The 19297-nt window shown below is 41.0% G+C and overlaps 1 protein-coding gene and 1 long non-coding RNA gene across 4 annotated transcripts in view; one reads left to right on the forward strand and one right to left on the reverse strand.

Moving 5' to 3' along the window:
• LOC105484478 (BMP/retinoic acid inducible neural specific 2) overlaps nucleotides 1-19297 on the forward strand; it is a 112245-nt gene that overhangs the window by 5265 nt on the left and 87683 nt on the right. Inside the window, exon 1 of one of the 3 annotated variants that reach the window (XM_011746136.2) lies at nucleotides 5839-5983. The exons of the other annotated variants lie outside the window; for them this stretch is intronic. The gene's annotated coding sequence lies outside the window, so the exon portion shown is untranslated. Of the gene's footprint in view, nucleotides 1-5838; nucleotides 5984-19297 lie in introns of those variants that run through there. 3 annotated transcript variants of the gene reach the window in all.
• Nucleotides 4014-19297, reverse strand: part of LOC105484477 (uncharacterized) — a 75310-nt gene continuing 60026 nt past the window's right edge. The window contains exon 4 of the long non-coding RNA XR_011611302.1: nucleotides 4014-4754. This is a non-coding gene — a long non-coding RNA (uncharacterized lncRNA). The remainder of the gene's footprint in view (nucleotides 4755-19297) is intronic.

Here is a 19297-nt window from a genome sequence, read left to right on the forward strand (position 1 = left end):
GTAGAGATCCGGGCCCAAGGGCATGTGGTTAAGAGTTGTGAATTAAAGTCTCTTCTATCTAGAAAGGAAGAGACAGACAGCTGAATTATGCTTCAAACTGGGGGCTACGGTAAACCAATCTTGTCTGACCAATTAGGATGCAGGTCAGCCCCTCTTTAAATTGTCACTCTGTCATGGAGAGAGAAGTAAAGTTGAGTAGCATTAACACAGCATGGAATCATCAACAGCCAGTCCCATTATTCCTCTTACTGAGGCTCACATGAAATGCAAACATTTCTGGAATTCTGGATTGGGCAAAGGGAGAAGACAATTTGGTACCTTACAGGACTAAGCTCTAGGCACTTGCCAATATGATAGCATATTGGCAACATGTGGGTCTTGAGCACTTGAAATGTATGCTGTAAATATAAAATAGGCATTGGGTTTGGAATACTTGATTTGAAAAGAAAAGCAATGTAAAATATCTCATCAATATTTTTAATCTTCATTACATGTTAAAAAGATAATATTCTGAATATATTGAGTTAAATCAAATATATTAACATTAGTTTTACCCATTTCTTTTTTACTTTTTAATGTGGCTACTAGAAAAGTTAAAATTATGTAAGTGGCTGGCATTATTATTATTATTATTATTGGATAGTGTTAGCAAAGGCCTTGCAAAGTAGTGACAGGTTAATGGGGAAAAGGCGCAGAGGCATGAAATAGGAGGAGTTAGAGACATTAAAAAGAGAAAGAACATGGAGGGAGGGGTCAGGAGCAGCCCAGAGCGAGCCTTAAGGCATGTATTTCTAAAATTTCAAGTCAAGAAGGGCACAAATAGCATAGACCAACCTATATTTATTTGAAGAGGGACCTTGTTAACTGTAATTAAGCCCACCCAAAGCCTTTGGGAAGCATTGCAGCTCTCAGCTCACATACAAAGAATGAACCGGTGGGTGGCTTGGTAATTTTATCTTAATATTTTCGAGTTTTTGAATGACAGTAGAAATAACCAAGTAACTAATCTTTAGGGTCTTACTCCAAAGTGTGAGGACACAATAGTGGGATCAGCTGGGTATGTCTGTCTTTCAAATTCCCTCCTTTCTTCTCATCTCTACCACGTTATGATCATTCCTTGTGAGAGCTTTTTGTTTTCATATCAGATATGTTGATAGTGTGGTAGGGAGAAAGAAAGGCACGGCCATGTATTAAAGATTATTTTGTGAAATAATTAGCTGGGTGTGGTGGTGCAAGTCTGTAATTCCAGCGCCGCTTGGGAGACTGAGGCAGGAGAATTACTTGAACTCAGGAGGTAGAGGTTGCAGTGAGCTGAGATTGCGCCACTGCACTCCTGCCTGAGCAACAGAGCAAGACTCTTTCTAAACAAAACAAAACAACAACAAGAACAAAATTTGTGGACCAAGAAGAAGAATGGAAAGAAGACACAATAATTGAATTTTAAAAAATTACAGATTTGAATATTATAACTCATTCATTGTCATTATTGTCATTCACTGCAATAAGTTTGGCCACAACTTGAACTCATATTTGCTTATCATTCTATAGTTCACAAAAGGTTTTCACAAGCTTTCTCTCACTTGATTCTCATTCAAGGTTTTTCATAACCTGCCCCAAATTACCTTTGTTACTGTATTTTCTAATCCTTCTCTATTTACTTCATTCAATCTTGCTTAATGAAACTACTCTACTTACTGTTCGTACATGTTAACCACATAAAAGAGGGATTATTACCTCTTTTATTTTCAGTTTTATCATCTATAAAAGTAAAAAATAATAATGCTAGATCTCTCAATGGGTTATTCTAAATGTTAAGTAAGATAAAATAGGTAAGGTGCCAAACATAGTTTCAGGTACATTGTAGATACTCAACAAATGTTAACACTCTTTCTTACTAAAGGCCTTCACTTTGACATTACCAAGATTAAAATTCAAAACTAAACTCAGTATGCACCAGTTCACATCCCAAACTATTCCTTTCCCCAAATTCCTGCTTTGGTTAAAGGTACCAAAATCCACCTGACTTCCAGAGGGATAATGAAGAAATGTAAATTGTCCTGGGCTCTGCTTTCTCTCACACTGCCCCTACATGCAATGAATCCTCTAGGCTTGACAGGGTCGACCGCATAATGATTTCTCAAAGCCATCCTCTCCTCCTCACCCCTCCTGCCACTCTCTGATGCCAGGCTCTCATCCTTCTCTCCAGCATCTTCCCAGGACTTGATCTCTGTATCTCTTCCCTTGAAGGCTAGCCAGTCCAGTCTCTTCCCTGCAGCCAGGAGGATCTTTCAAAATGGTAAATTTGACCATGCTTTTCCTCTTACTGTAATTCTCCAGCGACTCCCCACTACTGTCAGAATAACAAGTTGCTTAGCATAACAAACAGGAGCTCCTTCATGAGCTGGTCCAATAACCTCTCTGTGCATCTTTCCTACATCCTGCTTCTCACAGCAGCCACTTCAAACGCCAGGCAACTCCCTCAGCACTCTGGAACCTTAGAGGTCTTGAATTGTTTTCATGCAGAATCTTCCCCTGTCCTATTCTCTGCTTCTTGAAGGGTTACTGAGCTTCAAGACTCTGTAAATAGTATCCCTCTGTGAAGTCTTCTCTGAGACTCTGGGACAGAATTAATTGCCTCCCCCTCTAGACTCCTACACATCTTGTTCAAATTCTGTTTTTGCTCTGTACTCACCACACCATTCTGACTTGTTGATATGGCCATCTCCTGCACCAAGCAGCAGGGCTGGGATGGAGACTCTGAGACATACTTCTCTGAAAATATTTATTGAGTATATTATTAAGAGTGTGTAGTGCTGGGTCATATTCCTAGGCATTGAGGATTCAGCAAACAGCAACACAGATAAAAGATCTGCCCTCAAGTTGCGTCCATTCTAGACAGAAGATATGATTATAATCATGATAATCATGGTTATTATGGACATTGCCGATAATAGCTAACACTTTAATAGTACTTAAGTGTCAGGCAGACACCGTACTAAAGTTTTACACAAATAAACTCATTTGATCCTGTAAGGTAAGTAGGTTTGTTATTTTATAGATGATGAGTTGAAAGCCCAGAGAGGTTAAGTAACTTGCCCAAGGCCACACAGCTAGTAACTAGGGGAGCTGGCATTCTAATCAACTTTAGACCCCGAGTCCACATTCTTTATTACTATGGTATCCAGGAAAATAACAATATAAACAAATAAATAATTTCAAGTGCTGATAATGAAGAAGATAAAATAGAGTATTGTCAGAGAGAGTGACTGAGGCATTGGTCAGGGAAAGTCTCTTAGAGAAAGTAACATTCAAATTGAGGTGTAATTTGTCAATTGAGAAAAGGAGAAATTCTAGAGTTGGATCTGGGAATCTAAAGAGGAGAAAAATTGTTTCTTCTATGTAACCAAGACACTAGCTGCTGTGATGTTTACCTCTCACTGCTGGAGGTACCACACTCAAGCCTGGATGGTCTTGGGGTACAGCAAATAGCCCAAATGTTCCCAAATCTATCCCCTATAAATCTACTTGTCCCTCCTGTTCTTTTGGGTTAAGACATATCTCAGAAGGTGTCCAGTATGGGGCATCCTACAAGGGTGGGAAGCATGGTACACACACACTTTCTCACACACATACACCTGTTTTGCTGAACCACTTTATTTCACTTCTCTCCTGTGAACAACGTGTCACTCAGAACCTTAGCAAAGTGACAGACAGAGGCAGAGCAAAAGGTCTGGGGACAACCCAGAGGCATGAGTAAAAGGGGAAAAGACAATTATTTTTTAACAAGATGGGAAGTGAATTGAACTGGAGGGAGAAATAGGAATTTGATCAAGGAAGGATGTGCGGAAGGGGTTGATTCTGAGATGCTGGCAGTGTTCTGTTTCTTGACCTGAGGGCAGGTTTGCTCTACAATTTTATATCTACACACACACATCTATACATACATACATACATATGTATTCACATACACGCACACCCCGTATATACACAAGCATGCAACTATACCTTCTGAATGAATATCTCTTATAATAAAAGGTTAAAGAAATTATTTGGCGAGCAGATGAAATGGGTGGGACAAGTTCATACATATTTAATATACTTCCAATGCCTATTTTATGATAAAAATTGTACTAGGTTCATTTTTACTTATATTATCTCATTTAATTTTTATTACAACCTTATGAAGTAAGTGTCATTTCTGTTTTGCATATGGAAACTGAGGAAGGCAAAGGATAGAGGAGCAACCAACATTCAGACTCTGGGCTTTTGCCCCTGCACCATGCCCTCTGCCTTCCACCCTGGGTGGCTCTGAGGGTCAATGGGGTGGGTGACTTTTGGGTGAAACAAACCTGGGCATCAATCTGGTCATGGTCACTTACCCACTGTGTGACCTCAGCTATGTGTGACCTGTACCAGCCTCAGTATCCCCACCTAGCAAAATGGATATTACACCTTACGTTGTGCAAAAACTGTAAAGATTAAAGACAATGATTGACAAATAGCAGAGTTGAGCATCCTTAAGCTTGAAGGAAAAGGTTTCCCTGAATTATACAAGGACACATTCACAGTGGTTTTCATCTCTCAAAAAAGCAGTGGAAGACTTTAATCAACAAACCCTTACCTAGAAGTCCAATATATAAAGCAGATAAAAGGGCAGCTCTCTGGCTGGAGCAGGCCTAGGGGGTCTGGAGCTCTGCCACCTGTTTCTTCCCTTTCCTCATCCACCGGTGTTCGCCAGGGCAACTCCTTGGAACCTAAAGGTATTCAAAAACACATTGAAAACCGCTGCAGAAGTCCTTTGAAAAGCAAAACTTGTGATTCATTTAAAATCACAGGTGATATATTAAAACTGATTTTAAAATATAAGACTTTCACTAACCCAGAAACATCTGCGAAGTTCTGTGAGACTAGGACCAATCACTGTTGTTCTCCCTTGTTCTCAGTAATTGAAAATGCAAGGAGTTCAATGTCTATGAATAAGCACCTGCTGTGTGCCAGGCACTGTACTGGATGCTGAGAGTATGCACTGTAAGATCTCTTTCAAGTCTAACAACTCTCTATGAAGTAGATACTATTATTCTCGTTTTGAAGATGAAAAAATAAAATTGGTACAGAGAGGTTAAGTCAATTACCCAAGATCTCACACCTGGTGAGTAGTGGCGTTGGGATTCAAACCCGCGTTGCAGGATGAATTAGAAAGCCAGAATTCTGCCATCAACTCCTGCAGCCTCTTCAACAGTGGATTGGGAGGAATGGTGCCTCGCTCCAAGTTTCGTACTTTTTCCCAGCACTCCTCAGTTGTGATTTTCTTTTTCTTCTGTTTTCATTAGGGCACCCAGGTCTCCCAGAACGAAGGCAGCGGTCCTCCCTCGCGGGGAGCCCCAGCCCAGGGAGGGCAGAGCATCAGGCCCAGCTGCAGCCGGGAGCTGGTGACTGGGGCCTGCCCTGTCGCTCACTCGGCTTCATGCCCCATCCCCACCACGAGGCTGCCGGGCTGAAAGCGCGGAGACTCCTGCTGGGCTGTAGTCTGGCAGCTCCGGGGACTGGGTTTACTGGAAGAGTGTGAGGTGGGGATGCAGAGGGAAGCCCTTGAAATCCCCTTGAGACATAGAAATACCTAAGCACTCAGGGAGGACTGTGGGGGCAGCTAACGTCTGCTTCCCCCTCACTCGGTGTTCAGCCATTTATCATCAATACGTCGTTAGGCAGGAGCAGGGGCAGGTGGCTGACTGGTGTGCCGGCGGGTGGCGGGGTCTTGGGAGGCGCCCTGCACGCGCCTCTTCTTTCTGAAATCTCCGACCTTTGGGATTTGAGCAGCGAGGGACGGCGGAGCAAGGGCAGCCTCCTCCGGAAGCCTCGGGGCGCTAGAGACCCCTAGAGGCGAAAAGCTGTGTTACAAGCCCCTGGCAGCGGAGGCGCAGGCGAGATTCTTGCCCCGGAGGTTGCCGAGGAGTGACCGGTACCTTTCCTAAAACCCTTACCTGTAAGTACACTCCCGCAAGCTCGAAAGGGACAGCAGGGGACCCGTGTGTGTGTGCGCGTGTGCGGAAAAGGAGTGGGGAGGGACAGTTACATTTGCAGAAGCAATCCTGTCTGGAACTAAACTGATTAGCCCTGGTCCCGTCCCTCCCTCCCTCCCTCCCTGCTCCACCCCTCCCATCCTCCCTTAGCTACCCGCCGGCGCCTCACTCAGACCCTGCAGCAATCCAGAGACTGCCCTCCTTGGCAACTGCCCTCCTTGGCAACTCCCCACCACCTCCATCAAGATAATATCCTTCCCCCAGGGCCCTTCACACCTCTCAGTAACCTGATCAACTAATTTGTGTTAAGGTATTAATGACTAATAATGATTTAATGTGCTGCCCTCCCAATTAACACTGGAGCATTTCAAAAGAGAAATTCACAGATTTTAACCCAAGTGAGACATGGTGCTTTTCCTTTTTGAGAGGAATGGTAGGCCCTTCAAAACGAACCATACAGACAGCTGCCGATTCTTTAGATTCTTTATATACGCTGCATCACTCCTGAGCTTAGCAATGTTTGGAGGCTTCATGCAGAGGCTCAAGCAGAATTTCCCAAAGAGGGCTGCTCTGATCTACAACCCTTACAGAACGCGCCAGTACAGCCTTAATGAAGAGAAGAAAACGGGTGCCTCAATACCATGTCTTTAGAAGTTTCGATGGTTTTTTTTGCTCACACATGTGACGACATAGTCATTGAGAGAAGAGGCTCAGGCATGGTGAACTTGGGTTCAAGTCTTTGGCAGGCTCTGCTATGTACCATGTATTTGATCTTGCCAAGTTACTTTACTACATTAGCTTCAGGGTGCACATCTGTGAAATGGATGTGGTACAACTCACTTCACAGGGTTAGAGTATGAAATGAAATAATGCAGAATTAGCACTCATCAAGTCTGATATATAGAGTTCTCCATAAATGACAGTTCTTTTTATTAAACTTAGTGTTTTTTTGTTTTTGTTTTAATTTTTGCCCTGTCTCAAACTCTCAGTGCAGGGCAGCATGCAAATGCTGTATTTATTTATTATTTAAAAGCAGGGTGAAGCAATCCAGCCTTCTAGGTGTGGTTGGTTTGGTAATGAACTAGATTTCTTTCCAGGTGACGGCAGTGTTTGAGCTTTTTTTGATTGATTGATTGATTATTTTTCTGCTTGTTTTCTTTAAATGTATCTCACAAATGCAGTGAGCAAAATGGATTTGGCAGTGACTTAAAAAGACTTAATGTATTTTGGAAAGAAAAAAAGCCACAACAAAAACTGGTTTGTTTTTGTGATATATGGTTCACGTGATATGACAAAAATCCATTTGTATGCTTAGGAAAATTGGCTAATTTTAAAACAGTTGACACATGCCATATGCATATAGAGTAATGATGGATTTTGCTCAGGCAAACAACAGAAGAACACAGGGCCAGCAATATCTTTGTTAGGGCTTTAGTTGGTTAAATTCTTATTTGATGGGCATATCTGCCCCATGTAGGAGAGGAGAGTGACAGGAAAAAATGGTCATGGCCTCAGGTGATGGAATCAGATATTTGATCATAGAGATACTAAGCTTAGGACACAGACACTGTGTTTTCATTAAATCAGTGAGAAGAAACTTGGGAATGTACCAATGTAGCAAGCTTATGTTCAAGAAAGCAAACAGTTTATGAAGATATTTTCTGGATAAAAGGTGTAGATGGTGCAAAGGATACTGAATTGGTGAGCCATCATGTTAAACTTTCCCTGGTCATTCTTCCTGTTGGAGACATGAATAATTTTTGAACTTCAAATACTGTTTATAATGTGCTTTGGGTTCCTCTGGTTTACAGTTCTACATAAATCACACTGAAAAGGGAATCCCACATATTTTCGATTACTGCTAGTTAGGGAAAAGAGACTGCATATGAAAGTAAGGTGCTACAAAGATGGCACATTCAATGAGAAATAATTATGAAACCTTTTTTTAAGGAAGAGACAAGTGCTCTATTTTCTTTGTTTCCTTCCACTTTCAGTTCCCCCTACACATCAACCAGATACCCAGCTCCTTATAGGCCAGTGGTATGTAATCTACTCAACTCAAAAAAGCATTTGGCTTTTACTTTATTTTACTTTATTTCTTTCAAGGCATGATTTAATTAGTGACTGTGGAGAAAAAAAGCTGAACAGCTTAGAGGAGGTTTATGGTTAGGTTTGTAGGACTCAGCAATTTGACATTCTAAATCCTGTTATTTCTCACCTTAAACTGAACAGAGTCAGCGGGGTTTTTTTCCCCCATAATTCATCCAGTTATTAGGTCTCCTCTCCCCGCTTACTCTTCACCCTCATCCTTTGCTTCATCTGATTTTTTTGTGTATGCAGTCCTCTACTACATGGTTCTCCCCAGACCCACCCCAACTCTCAGGATAGCAACAAACAAACAACACCAATATCTTGATGGCTCATTCATGACTGAGCCATCTAGAAGATAAATTCTTTCTCTCCCTACTTTGATTCCTAGAATGAGCCATCTATCTCTCATGTGAACTTGACTTCTAAGATGACTGCAGCCAAGGTCCTACAATGATGCAAAGAGGCCAAGTACTGTCTGCTTCCCTTTTTAATTATAAACTGTAAACATTTTGAAGGTAGAGCCTGAGTCTCTTTTTTTTCTTTAATCATTTTTTCCCCCAGCTCCCTGGCTCAATACTGAGCACAGGGATGACGTTTATGTTTATGCAGTTAAAAATAAAACAACAAAAACCCCAATACCTCATCATCTACCCCACCACACCCATTTTCATTAAGATATAGGTTACTAGAAAGTTAACAAAACTATCTTTCCTGTTAAGGATAGTGTTCAGGATTTCAAATGTATACATTGCAAAATTAGGGATGTGTTTCCTTTAAGGCAGTGGTTCTCAAAATGCAATGTGCACCTGGGGAGCTTATTAAAATGCAGAATCCCCAGCCCCTCCTCCATAGAATCTGATTCTGTAGGTCTTGTGTGAGATTCAGAAAACTGAATTTTAACAAACAGATGATATACAGGCCACACTTTGAGAAATATCATTTTAAGGCAATCCAAATGAAATGTTACCCATACTCAGTTTGGTAGAATGTTAATGTCGCCTAAGTGGTTAATGGTTGTCATGTTGCAAAAAAAAGGTTCGGAGATTAGAAAAGTTGGAGAACGTGCCCTCCTTGCCACCCATCCCCTCATACGCACTCAGAGGTTCACAACGCACTTATCACATTAGAGGGGTCTGAAAAGGTCTGCAATAAAGAAACATGTTTTATCTTTGTTTAGCCAAGTATTTCCAATATATCTTGACCATGAAACTTTTTTTGATCTTATTGCCAAACACCTATTAAATATTAATGAATTTTTTATGGAAAGTACTGCCATAAGGGAAAGGGAACCACCTACAGGAGGAGGGTGATATTGCAGCCCAGCCATATTATCCCTATTAAATTTCCAGAGGAGAGAATGGACAAAGTGCGTGCAGAGTTGGGGGAGAATCGCTAACCATGTGGAATATCTTACAGCCTGAAGAAGTATTTATAAACAAACATAATCATTCTTTATTGAGCATTTAATATTGATCAGGCACTAGTCTATGTTTTTAATATGTATTAACTCATTTAATTCTCAGAACAATCCTATGAGTCAGACAGTTGTATTATTCCCATTTTACTGAAGAGGAGACTGAGACACTGAAAGGCTTATAATTCCCTAAAGATCACAAATGTAGGAAGTGATAAGGTGGAATTTGAACCCAAGCAGTGTGCCTTGAGAGCCTACCCTGTTCACAGCTCTATCAGACAGCCTTTCCTCTAGTAGCAGTGTTCTGGAAATTACTGCCAGTGAGGAGCGAGCTCCCAATAGACATAACCTGTTCCAGAGCTATGCTGTCTCAATGCCGCAGGATACTCCTTTATACATGAGGGCCTGTGATCATTGCCCTTTATTCATCAGATAATTTATTATAATGACTGCCTGAACCTCTGAAAGATTTTGCTGTACTTAAACACAAAATATGCTTAGCAAAACAACCTGACAAGGATGATTCATGGATAGCAATTAGGTGCAGAATCCTGTGCCTACCAAATCCCAAATTGGGTTGAAGATCTGGCCATCCTGCTGACAACTTGATATGGAATACAGTAGGCTGGCCCTTGTCACTCCACCCTACTCTCAACCCTCTCATTGCTCCTGGGCACAGGAGGTATCCCTGAAGGGGCAAGCTCTATGGATGACACAATTCCAATTCCAATTTTGGCCTTTGGCAAGTTGCTTCACTTCTACAGCCCCGAGTTTCCTAATAATACAGAAAAAAATAAGGGGGAGGATAGACTAATGATAACTATTAGGTTAATGCAAAAGTAATTGCGATTTTTTGCTATTGAAAGTAACGGCAAAAACTGCAATTACTTTTGCACCAACCTAAAACATTGTTGTATGCCATATATATACATATGGTTTATTCCAATGTTTGCCACAAGAGCAGTGTTTGGCCTCTGGTGCTGTTAGGTCCTGAGGGTGAGATTGCTCCTTGTCTGTGCCTTCATAGGTGTTTATGTAGAGGTAATGGAGGTCAAAGTTAGGACCCTGGGAAGTGAGAGGGAATTGAGGAAGAAAACGCTTGGCTTCCAGATCCTGGATCTCTTCCAAAATGCATGTGGGATGTGGGTCAGTGGCCCTTATAATCCAACCAGGATTCCTGGGTACTTTAATTTTCTCCTTTGTAAAAATATGAATAATGCTAGTTGTAGGCGTATTCCACTGGGAACTTCGCATCTTCTTCATTAACAAATGCTTAAGAAGTATCACATCACACTAAAGAGGCATTTCTCAAAGAGCCAACACATTCCAGGCATCATTTTAGACACTCCACAAATGTGAACTAAACAATATGCCCTTTTAATGGCGATTTAGGCAAGTTTGTTCTTGGCCTGAGGTTACACAAGTGGGAGAGGCAGAGTCCAAACCTAAGTCAGATCTGTCTGACCCAAACTGCCAATTCTTCCTCTCAACCAGTTAGAAAAGGTATGAGGACGGGAAGTGGCAGGAGGGAAAACTGAGGTCTGGCTCTCCAGTGATGGATGCTTAGAAAGAACCGTTTCAAAGCCTATCAAGATCTTAGGAAAATCAGTTTTCCCAGTGCCTTTTCCCCTTCTACCCCAAATTTTGTGGCTTCTCTAAGTCAACTGTTTCCTGCCCTAGTGTGTTGTGCCCCCCTAACCCTCACCCCGCCACACCTAACAGAAAATGCTTATGGCGCATCCAGGCTGGCTGGCCTATCATCAGTCACCAGTCCCAGAAGCCCAGATTGAACTCTCTGGTGTTGGTCCTTGGTCTTCATCCTTGGCTACTTTATGAACTCGTTCCTTCAGACCCAGACCTTTTGGAAATGATGAAGAAGAGCACAAGTTTTTTTTTCTTCCCAAACTAAGCACATTCACTTGCCAAAATGGGTCCTTCTTATGCCATTTTCTTTTGAATCAGACCTCACACATCCTGTGCACAAGGTCAGGCATGGAGTGAGGACAGAGCCTTGCTACTTCTGGGGCTTCTTATGAAACCTAGAGGATCAGCTTGCAAGGAGGAGGAGAAGGTGGAGTTTAGCCAAAGCAGACCTCATGAAGGCCTCTCAACCACTCATGTGTGTTGACTTCCACTCTTGTTCTGCTCTTAAACAATGAATGTTCTATTCCACTTATTTAATTATATGGCAAGTAGTTAGGACTATGAGCTCTCAAAGCCAGGTAGGCCATGGATTTGTCATTTGTTGTTTGAAGCTAAGTGATAGGATAGGGATAGAGGAGTTAACCATATGATTTTTTTTCTATTTTTGTATGTGTTTGGAAATGTTCTGTAATTTAAAAGGTTAAAAAATAATCCATGGATTCTGGAGTGACAGAGTCTTGATCTAAAATTCCAGCACAACTGTTCTCTTGCTGTGTTACCTAGGGCCAGAGATTTACATTTTCTGAGCTTCTATTTTCTTATCAATAGAGATAACATATATCTCAAAGTATTACTGTGAAAATTAAATGAAATAGTGAAACAAGCTATGCACAGTGACTGGCTCATAATTGCTTGATAAATAACAACTATCATTCTTGCTGTTATTATTATCTTTCTAGTTAGCATCATTTTGTGACTTCCTTACAGCAAGAACTGTAACTTACTCAGCTTCATACTTATTCCATCTAGTTTAATTTCAAGCTCATATAACAAGAATAACAAATATTTATTGAGCTCTTTCAAGGTGCCAGGCATTTTCTAGGAACTAGGGAAATATTATTACTATTAGTAGACATATATAGCAGACAATATATATAGCAGACAAAAAAATAGAACCCCTACCCTTGTGAAGCCTATGTTTTGGTTGCAGAAGACAAATAAACAAACAAAAGAAAAACACCATAACTAATGAGTTGTATTTGTTGTTAGAAGGTAATAAGTTCAATGGAAAAAAATATAGCAAAGAAGATTGGAGCCCTGGAGAAGGGTTGCAGGATTAAATGGAATGATCAGGGTAGACCTCAAGGAAGAGGTGACATTTAAGCAAAGACTAGAAGAAGAAGGTGGGAGGATGAGCCATGTGGATAACTGGAGAATTTCCATGGAGTGGAAAATTAATACATTTTTCTCTAGTAACTGCCCCATGACACTCTTTGATATCTATTTAACTCTTCATTACTTCAGCTTCTGCGGTACACGTGTTTCTTCCCACAGTAGGCTTCTTGAGAGCTGAGAGCATGTATTACACTTGACATTTCTGTTCATTCACAGAGCTCCCTACTCAGTATTATGCATAGGTTAAGAACTCAGTAATTGTTTATAGAAAATAAACCCACACCTGTCTTTCCTGAGAGCTGTTTTTACAAAAGCAGAAACTGCAGTGTATAGGTTTACAGTAAAACTCACCCTATTCACCCATACCTTGTAAAACACTCATATTTTCTAAGTTTCATTAGCTGGATATTTTCAAGTTAAAAATACAAGGTACACACTAATAGTAGAGAAATCGGTAGCTCAAGAGGATTCTTGCAGAGGTAAAGAAGGCCAGGCTACAGGAATGAGGGAGAGACACACTTAATGTCTTTAATGCAGTCATAACTATGATAAAACATTTTAAAGATCTTAATGCAATTAAGACTTATGATTATACATTGTATGATCTTAATTGAAAGCAATAGTTCCAGTTAGACTTGATTCTGAAAACCCTAATGACCAAAAACTGTAAGTAAGGAAGCTGAAAAAAAAGGTACTTTGGATTTTCTTATGATGCAGTCTGTAAGATTTTCTGCCATTGAGTCACTTGATAGATGAGACTTGTTTGTCAACAAGGTCCATTTGGTAACTTCAGTGACCAAACCTCCCAGAATAAGGTTCAGGACAGTCCTGCCTCTGGCCAAGCGCCTGTCTACAGTGAATGTTGTAGAGAGGTGACAGAATGATTCATTTGGTCACTACCACTCTCTTCCAGAAAAGAACCATAGCCAACAATGGTAAATTACTTCTGGGGTGGTCATTTACCTTAAGACTTGTTACAGATCCAAACAATCAGAGTTACTAATCTGTTCTTCTTAACACAGACTTACCCTGTCTGGAGCTAAGACATCTTTTGATCTTTTACCTCCAGCAACTGTGTCAATATAAATACTTCTCAACTTGGGAACTAGGTAACATTGATCATTAAACAGAGGCCTCTACATTGAGATGTTTTGTCCTCATAAAGCCTGATGGAGTAACACATTCTGCAGATGCCACTCTCCAGAGAGACTCTCACTAAAGCAGGTTGTCTATCTCCTGTCTCCTAAGGCAACCTCATGAATAAACCATCTTAACGTTAAGTCATGTGCATAAATAATTTAAAATTGGCTTGCAAGCAGAAAGGAAAGGGGAGTATGTGGGACACTGATCACACCATCAGCATGCTCTCAGCCAAGACTGAGGAGAGTCCATGGAGCTCGGTAACAGGTGGTGAATCTATAAGTTTCAACTGAACAGAAATTCCCTTACATCTCATTGTCCTCCTTTCTGGAACTCAGTTAACAATGGACAGGGCCTGATAAAATTCAAGCTTCCTCAGAATACCCTCATCTTTTCTTTTCTGCTAGGCTGACTCTAGACTAGAATGATGGGCAAGTTGCCTTCAGAAGTAAATATGAATCCCTGACTCCTTATTTGGGGGAACCCTCCATAGGTCTCTCCTGGTTTTCAGCTGAAAGGCTGCAAAAACTCTATGGAGAGGAACTCACTCCTCTTGTTTCTGAACCTGTCTCTCTCCTCACTCACTTTTCCTCACTAGGCTGGAGTTATGTGACATTTAAAACATGTCCTTTCAAGACTATTTACCCATCTGTCCCCTAGAGCAGTCCCTATCCCTCAATCTTTCTCTCTTCCTCATATATTTCAAGTTTAGCTCTTTCTGCTTATGTCACACTTCTCTGCAATCTCTTTCTCTTGTTCTTTGTCAGCCAGCAAAAATCTCCCTCTTCCCGTCTCCAAAACAGCCCACGTACCATCTGTTGAGGTTGGCAGTCTCCCGTTCTCTCCTCTCCTTGTTCCCCTGGTGGGAGTAAGTAAAGGGGGAGTTAGATCCCCCTTTGGAGAAGCTATAGGAAAACTGGACCCTGCTGATAGTTCTTCACTAATGGACCTTAGTTTCACAGGACAGGAAGTGAGCACTGGGCCCCAGTCTATCTGCTTGGATTCAGGCAAAGTGGATACACAGTTGGGTATGGTTAAGACAGCAGACTCCAGGGTCAGATTGCCTGGTTTCAGTTCTGGGCTTCATTAGTTGTGTGATCATGGGTGAGTCATTTTAACAGATCTAAGCCTCTTCATTTAGAAAATGTAGATGCTCTTTGTGTATTTTCCTCATAGGGTTATGGTGAGGACTAATAAGACAATTTAGGGCTCAGCACAGTTGCCTGGTCTATAAATGGTAGTCCTTATTATTACATCATCCTTAACCAATGGTATAAAGTCCAATATTTCCCTCAATAGTCAAGAGAAATACCCCAACACATTTATATTGCAAAGGGCCCTGGCTGTGTCATCAACTCTCCAGAGAGCATTGTCGAAAGTATAATGTCTTTATTGGCTTTTCAACTGCAGAGCACTAGTTTACAAATCCAGGATCTCAATGCTAAAAAACTCTATCGAAACTTGTGTTCTAACTGAATAAGTGGTGATTTGCACATAGAACATTTCTGAGGCTAAATTTCAAAGGACAGCTGAGTCTTGGTTTGGGAGTGCTTTCTAATGGCAAGCTCTGTAATCCAGTGCTCTTCCTCTGGGAAAACCATTGCTTAAGATATCTCAAGCTAAACTGAATAAAACTCGGGAGAATATGAGGATGAGAACAAACTGTAGGAGCCCTTGGGGAGATAGGACTTAATGGCCTGGCAGTCCCTTCCTTTCTTTTCTTCCTTCCTTCCTTCCTTCCTTCCTTCCTTCCTTCCTTCCTTCCTTCCTTCCTTCCTTCTTTCCTTCCTTCTTCCCTCCCTCCCTCCCTCCTTCCCTCCCTCCCTTACTCCCTTCTTTCCTTCCTTCCTTCCTTCCTTCCTTCCTTCCTTCCTTCCTTCCTCCCTCCCTCCCTCCCTCCCTCCCTCCCTTCTTTCCTTCCTTCCTTCCTTCCTTCCTTCCTTCCTTCCTTCCTTCCTTCCTTCCTTCCTTCCTTCCTTCCTTCCTTCCTTCTTTCCTTCCTTCCTTTCTTTTTGTTTTGAGACAGAGTCTCACTCTGTCACCCAGGCTGGAGTGCAATGGCGTGATCTCTGCCCACTGCAACCTCCGCCTCCTGGGATGATCAAGCGATTCTCCTGCCTCAGCCTCCTGAGTAGCTGGGATTACAGGCATGTGCCACCACACCTGGCTAATTTTTTGTATCTTTAGTAGAAACAGGATTTCACCATGTTGGCCACACTGGTCTCAAACTCCTGACCTCATGATCCACCTGCCTCAGCCTCTCAAAGTGCTGGGATTACAAGCATGAGCCACCGTGCCCAGCCTTGGCAGTCCCTTTCTAAACCTGGTTCATTTGATTCATGTGTCTTTCACCTCGAATGTGTGCAGAAGGGACCTAAACTAGAAACACCAATAATGTGCAGTTCTCCAACAACAGATTTTTAAGCTAGAAATTTACAATGAATTGCTTTACAAAGAGAAAATCTATTTTCTTTGATATATAAAACATGTATTTTTTCTTGTGTTTTCTTTAACGCATATCTTGATTTAACCTCACATTAAAAATAAAAGAATACAATGAAAGACCATATTTCTTTCAAATAGGTTTAAAGGTGGCATCAATCAGTTGGAATAATGAAAATAATGGGAAATATCTTTAAGTGTGGGATTCATTTTCACAGTGGAGCGGTTATTCCAGTAATTGTTCTGCTATGAGCAGACATAATACGGGTCTCTGTAAACCTAATTTCCTCTTGTTACTTCTCATCTTTGGTGGTGAATCTTCATCAATCTCCTAAAGTTAAGAGTGTTCTGATTTGAATCTCCTTTAAATGGAGAGGGTTGACCTTTTGTGGTGGAGACAAGATACCCGGGTTTTTCAGTGTACCAGGGCATGCCCACTTCTGCTATAGGTGAATGGGTCTGGTTAATTATCAAAGGATTAGTCTAAGAAGGAAATTATTTACCTAAATACAGGTCTGAGATTAGGGAGACCCGCTGTGAAAGCTGTGTGGTGTCCAACTCAGTCTAACTTACTTTTTTTCCCTTACTACTGCTGGAATCTGTGCATACATATTGGTTTGTGGGAGAAAATGAGCCCATCCTAGCTCTAGTCTTATTAAGAACATCACTCATCTCCCTGGTACAGCTGAGTTTCAACTTTTATTACTACCAGTGACCAATGGCTAGACCTTAAGCTCAATTTTGGATTATTTATAGTGGTGAGTGAGAACATGAAGAAATGTAACTCTCAGAATATTTAAAACTTGTTTTACCCAATCCTTTCTACAAATATCTCATTAGAGCAATGAACAAAGGCAAAATTATCCTGCTCTGCCAATATGCAGAAATGAATACGCCGTCAGGTAGTTGAAAAGATAAAGTAGAGAAGCCAATATCTCAAATAACTAAAACACAGACTAGATTTAGGAGCTATCTAAGATTGAATAACACAAGAATAACTAAAATTTTACTGAAGTAGGAGCCAGCCTACAAGGACCGTATGGTGAATCCGTTACATTGAACATAACACCCTCACAATAGCAAACCACTACCCATGATGGGTAGAGGAACCTCAGAGGAGGAAACCCACCTGGACTGTGAAGCATAAACTGCTTATGGATCCAGTTTTGTGTCCACAGGCAGTGTGGTAAAAACTGGGGCAGGTTCTTTCTTCTCCCTTTCTATTTGTGTTAATGATGAAGATCTCATTACAAACCGTTTATTTCACCTACCCTACAGTCAGAAGCCACAAGCATGTGATGGGTGAAGGGAAGAATCCAAATCTCCCAATAGCACTGTCATGTTTCCAAACAGTTTTGATCAGCAATAATAAATGCCTGGATTTGAGCTATTGCAAGCTATTTCTCAGGCTGTGAGGGGGAAGGATTAGAGACAATTAGACAAAAATCATCAGTGTTATCTTATTGAAAGCAAATGTCTGCCTTATGTTAATGGCATTTATAGGATCTAAAGAGGTAATACTAATGGAATTATAGGGGATGTGGCCAGGAATGCCCAACAGGCACCTGTGGTAATTCAATTGGAGGAACCTTCAGGAACCATATAATTGCACAAAATTTTTAGTTTCCCCCTTGTTGAGTGATATAACAAAATTTTTATCTGTCTCTCTTAGCATGGAGAAGGAAATAAAAGAATGCCCTTTCCTGAACTTGAGCCATGCCACTAAAGCATTCCTCAGGTAGAATTTAACAGAGGAAACACTGCCACGTCCAGCACGTGCCCTCACTAAAGGCTGAGGTCTTTACAGCAGACACTGTTGGGGCATTTATAGAATCATATGGTTCTGTGCTTATCTCTCCCATCACATGGTGAAACTGTGTTTAAAAAGGCTGTTTGTGTTGGGAGGAGACCCAGCTATGATCTGTTTCAATCTTCTCATTTTATTCAGGAGGGAATAAAAGTTCAGGGGAATAACTTGTTTAGAAGGGTGAATGGCTCAAGGTCACTGAAATAGTTATTGAGAAAATTGGCAAGTAGCAATTGGAACCCAGTTCCCATTCTTTCTAATCCATGGCCCTGAACTATTACATACTATTGTTGCAATGGAAATGCTGGTGTTAGCCCTAGACAGACACTGACATAGAAAGACGTTAATATGTCTATGAAATGTTTCGCTGTATTTCTTATTGTTTGTATCATGTAGAAAGGAATAACAGTGAAATTCTTCTCCCATCATTATTCAATAGGAGAGACTGGGAGGCTTTTTGTTTTCTGTTTTTCTCAATAACATTTTTAAAGCAACTTGTAGGAAAACAAATTTTCTATTCCTCCCAACACCTTAAAAATCTTTTTATATGACATGATCTTAGTCCTGGTTCCTTCTATGAACAGGATATTTCACTTTGCCATTGTTTGTTATCCACCATCCAAGGAGGATAGATAATGGAGTTCTTTCTGCCAAGTAAATGTTTCTGAGAACCTGGGTTCAGATAAGGACACTGTGCTATATCTTGGACTCTGCCTGAAAAGGACATCCATGTTTTAAATGGACAGGATCACAAAGATGAGAAATGTTCATTTGCCTGGTATCAGGAATGGGAATGAGATGCATTCTTAATTTGCAGGCAAAACCTTGTGTCTAACCATTTAGTGTATCAAATCTCCTTCTATCCCCTTTTGATTTTAATAAGCCTTCATTTTTCCCTCTCTCCTGAACAGCTTCCCATGACTAAGAAGATTTAACTGTCTTTCCATACATTTATGGGTGTCTCATACATATTTGCATATGGATAGAAAATGTAGGACTCTTAAGTGACGAGGCTGTGTGTGTGTGTGTGTGTGGGTGTGCACGTGAGTGTGAAGCATACTCATTAGGACCTGCATGACCCAGTAGTCTCTGGTCCCCTTAAGAGGCTCTGCACTCTCTCTAGTGATATTCTACTGGTTGGAATATTTTTGGATTTTCTTGTTAAGATATCACCTTCCGGGCCTCATAACAAAATAACTTCTACTCATTCATTAATTTTCTCATTGCTTCACCAAATACCTCTCGATCATCTATTGTATGGCAAACAAGATGGCAGAACCTGTGGGTATAAAATTTTAAAAATGACCTGCTCACCACCCTTAGAAATCTCACAGCCCAGAGTTT

The sequence above is a fragment of the Macaca nemestrina genome, chromosome 1, assembly GCF_043159975.1.
Source record: "Macaca nemestrina isolate mMacNem1 chromosome 1, mMacNem.hap1, whole genome shotgun sequence".
Classification (NCBI taxonomy): Eukaryota; Metazoa; Chordata; class Mammalia; order Primates; family Cercopithecidae; genus Macaca; species Macaca nemestrina.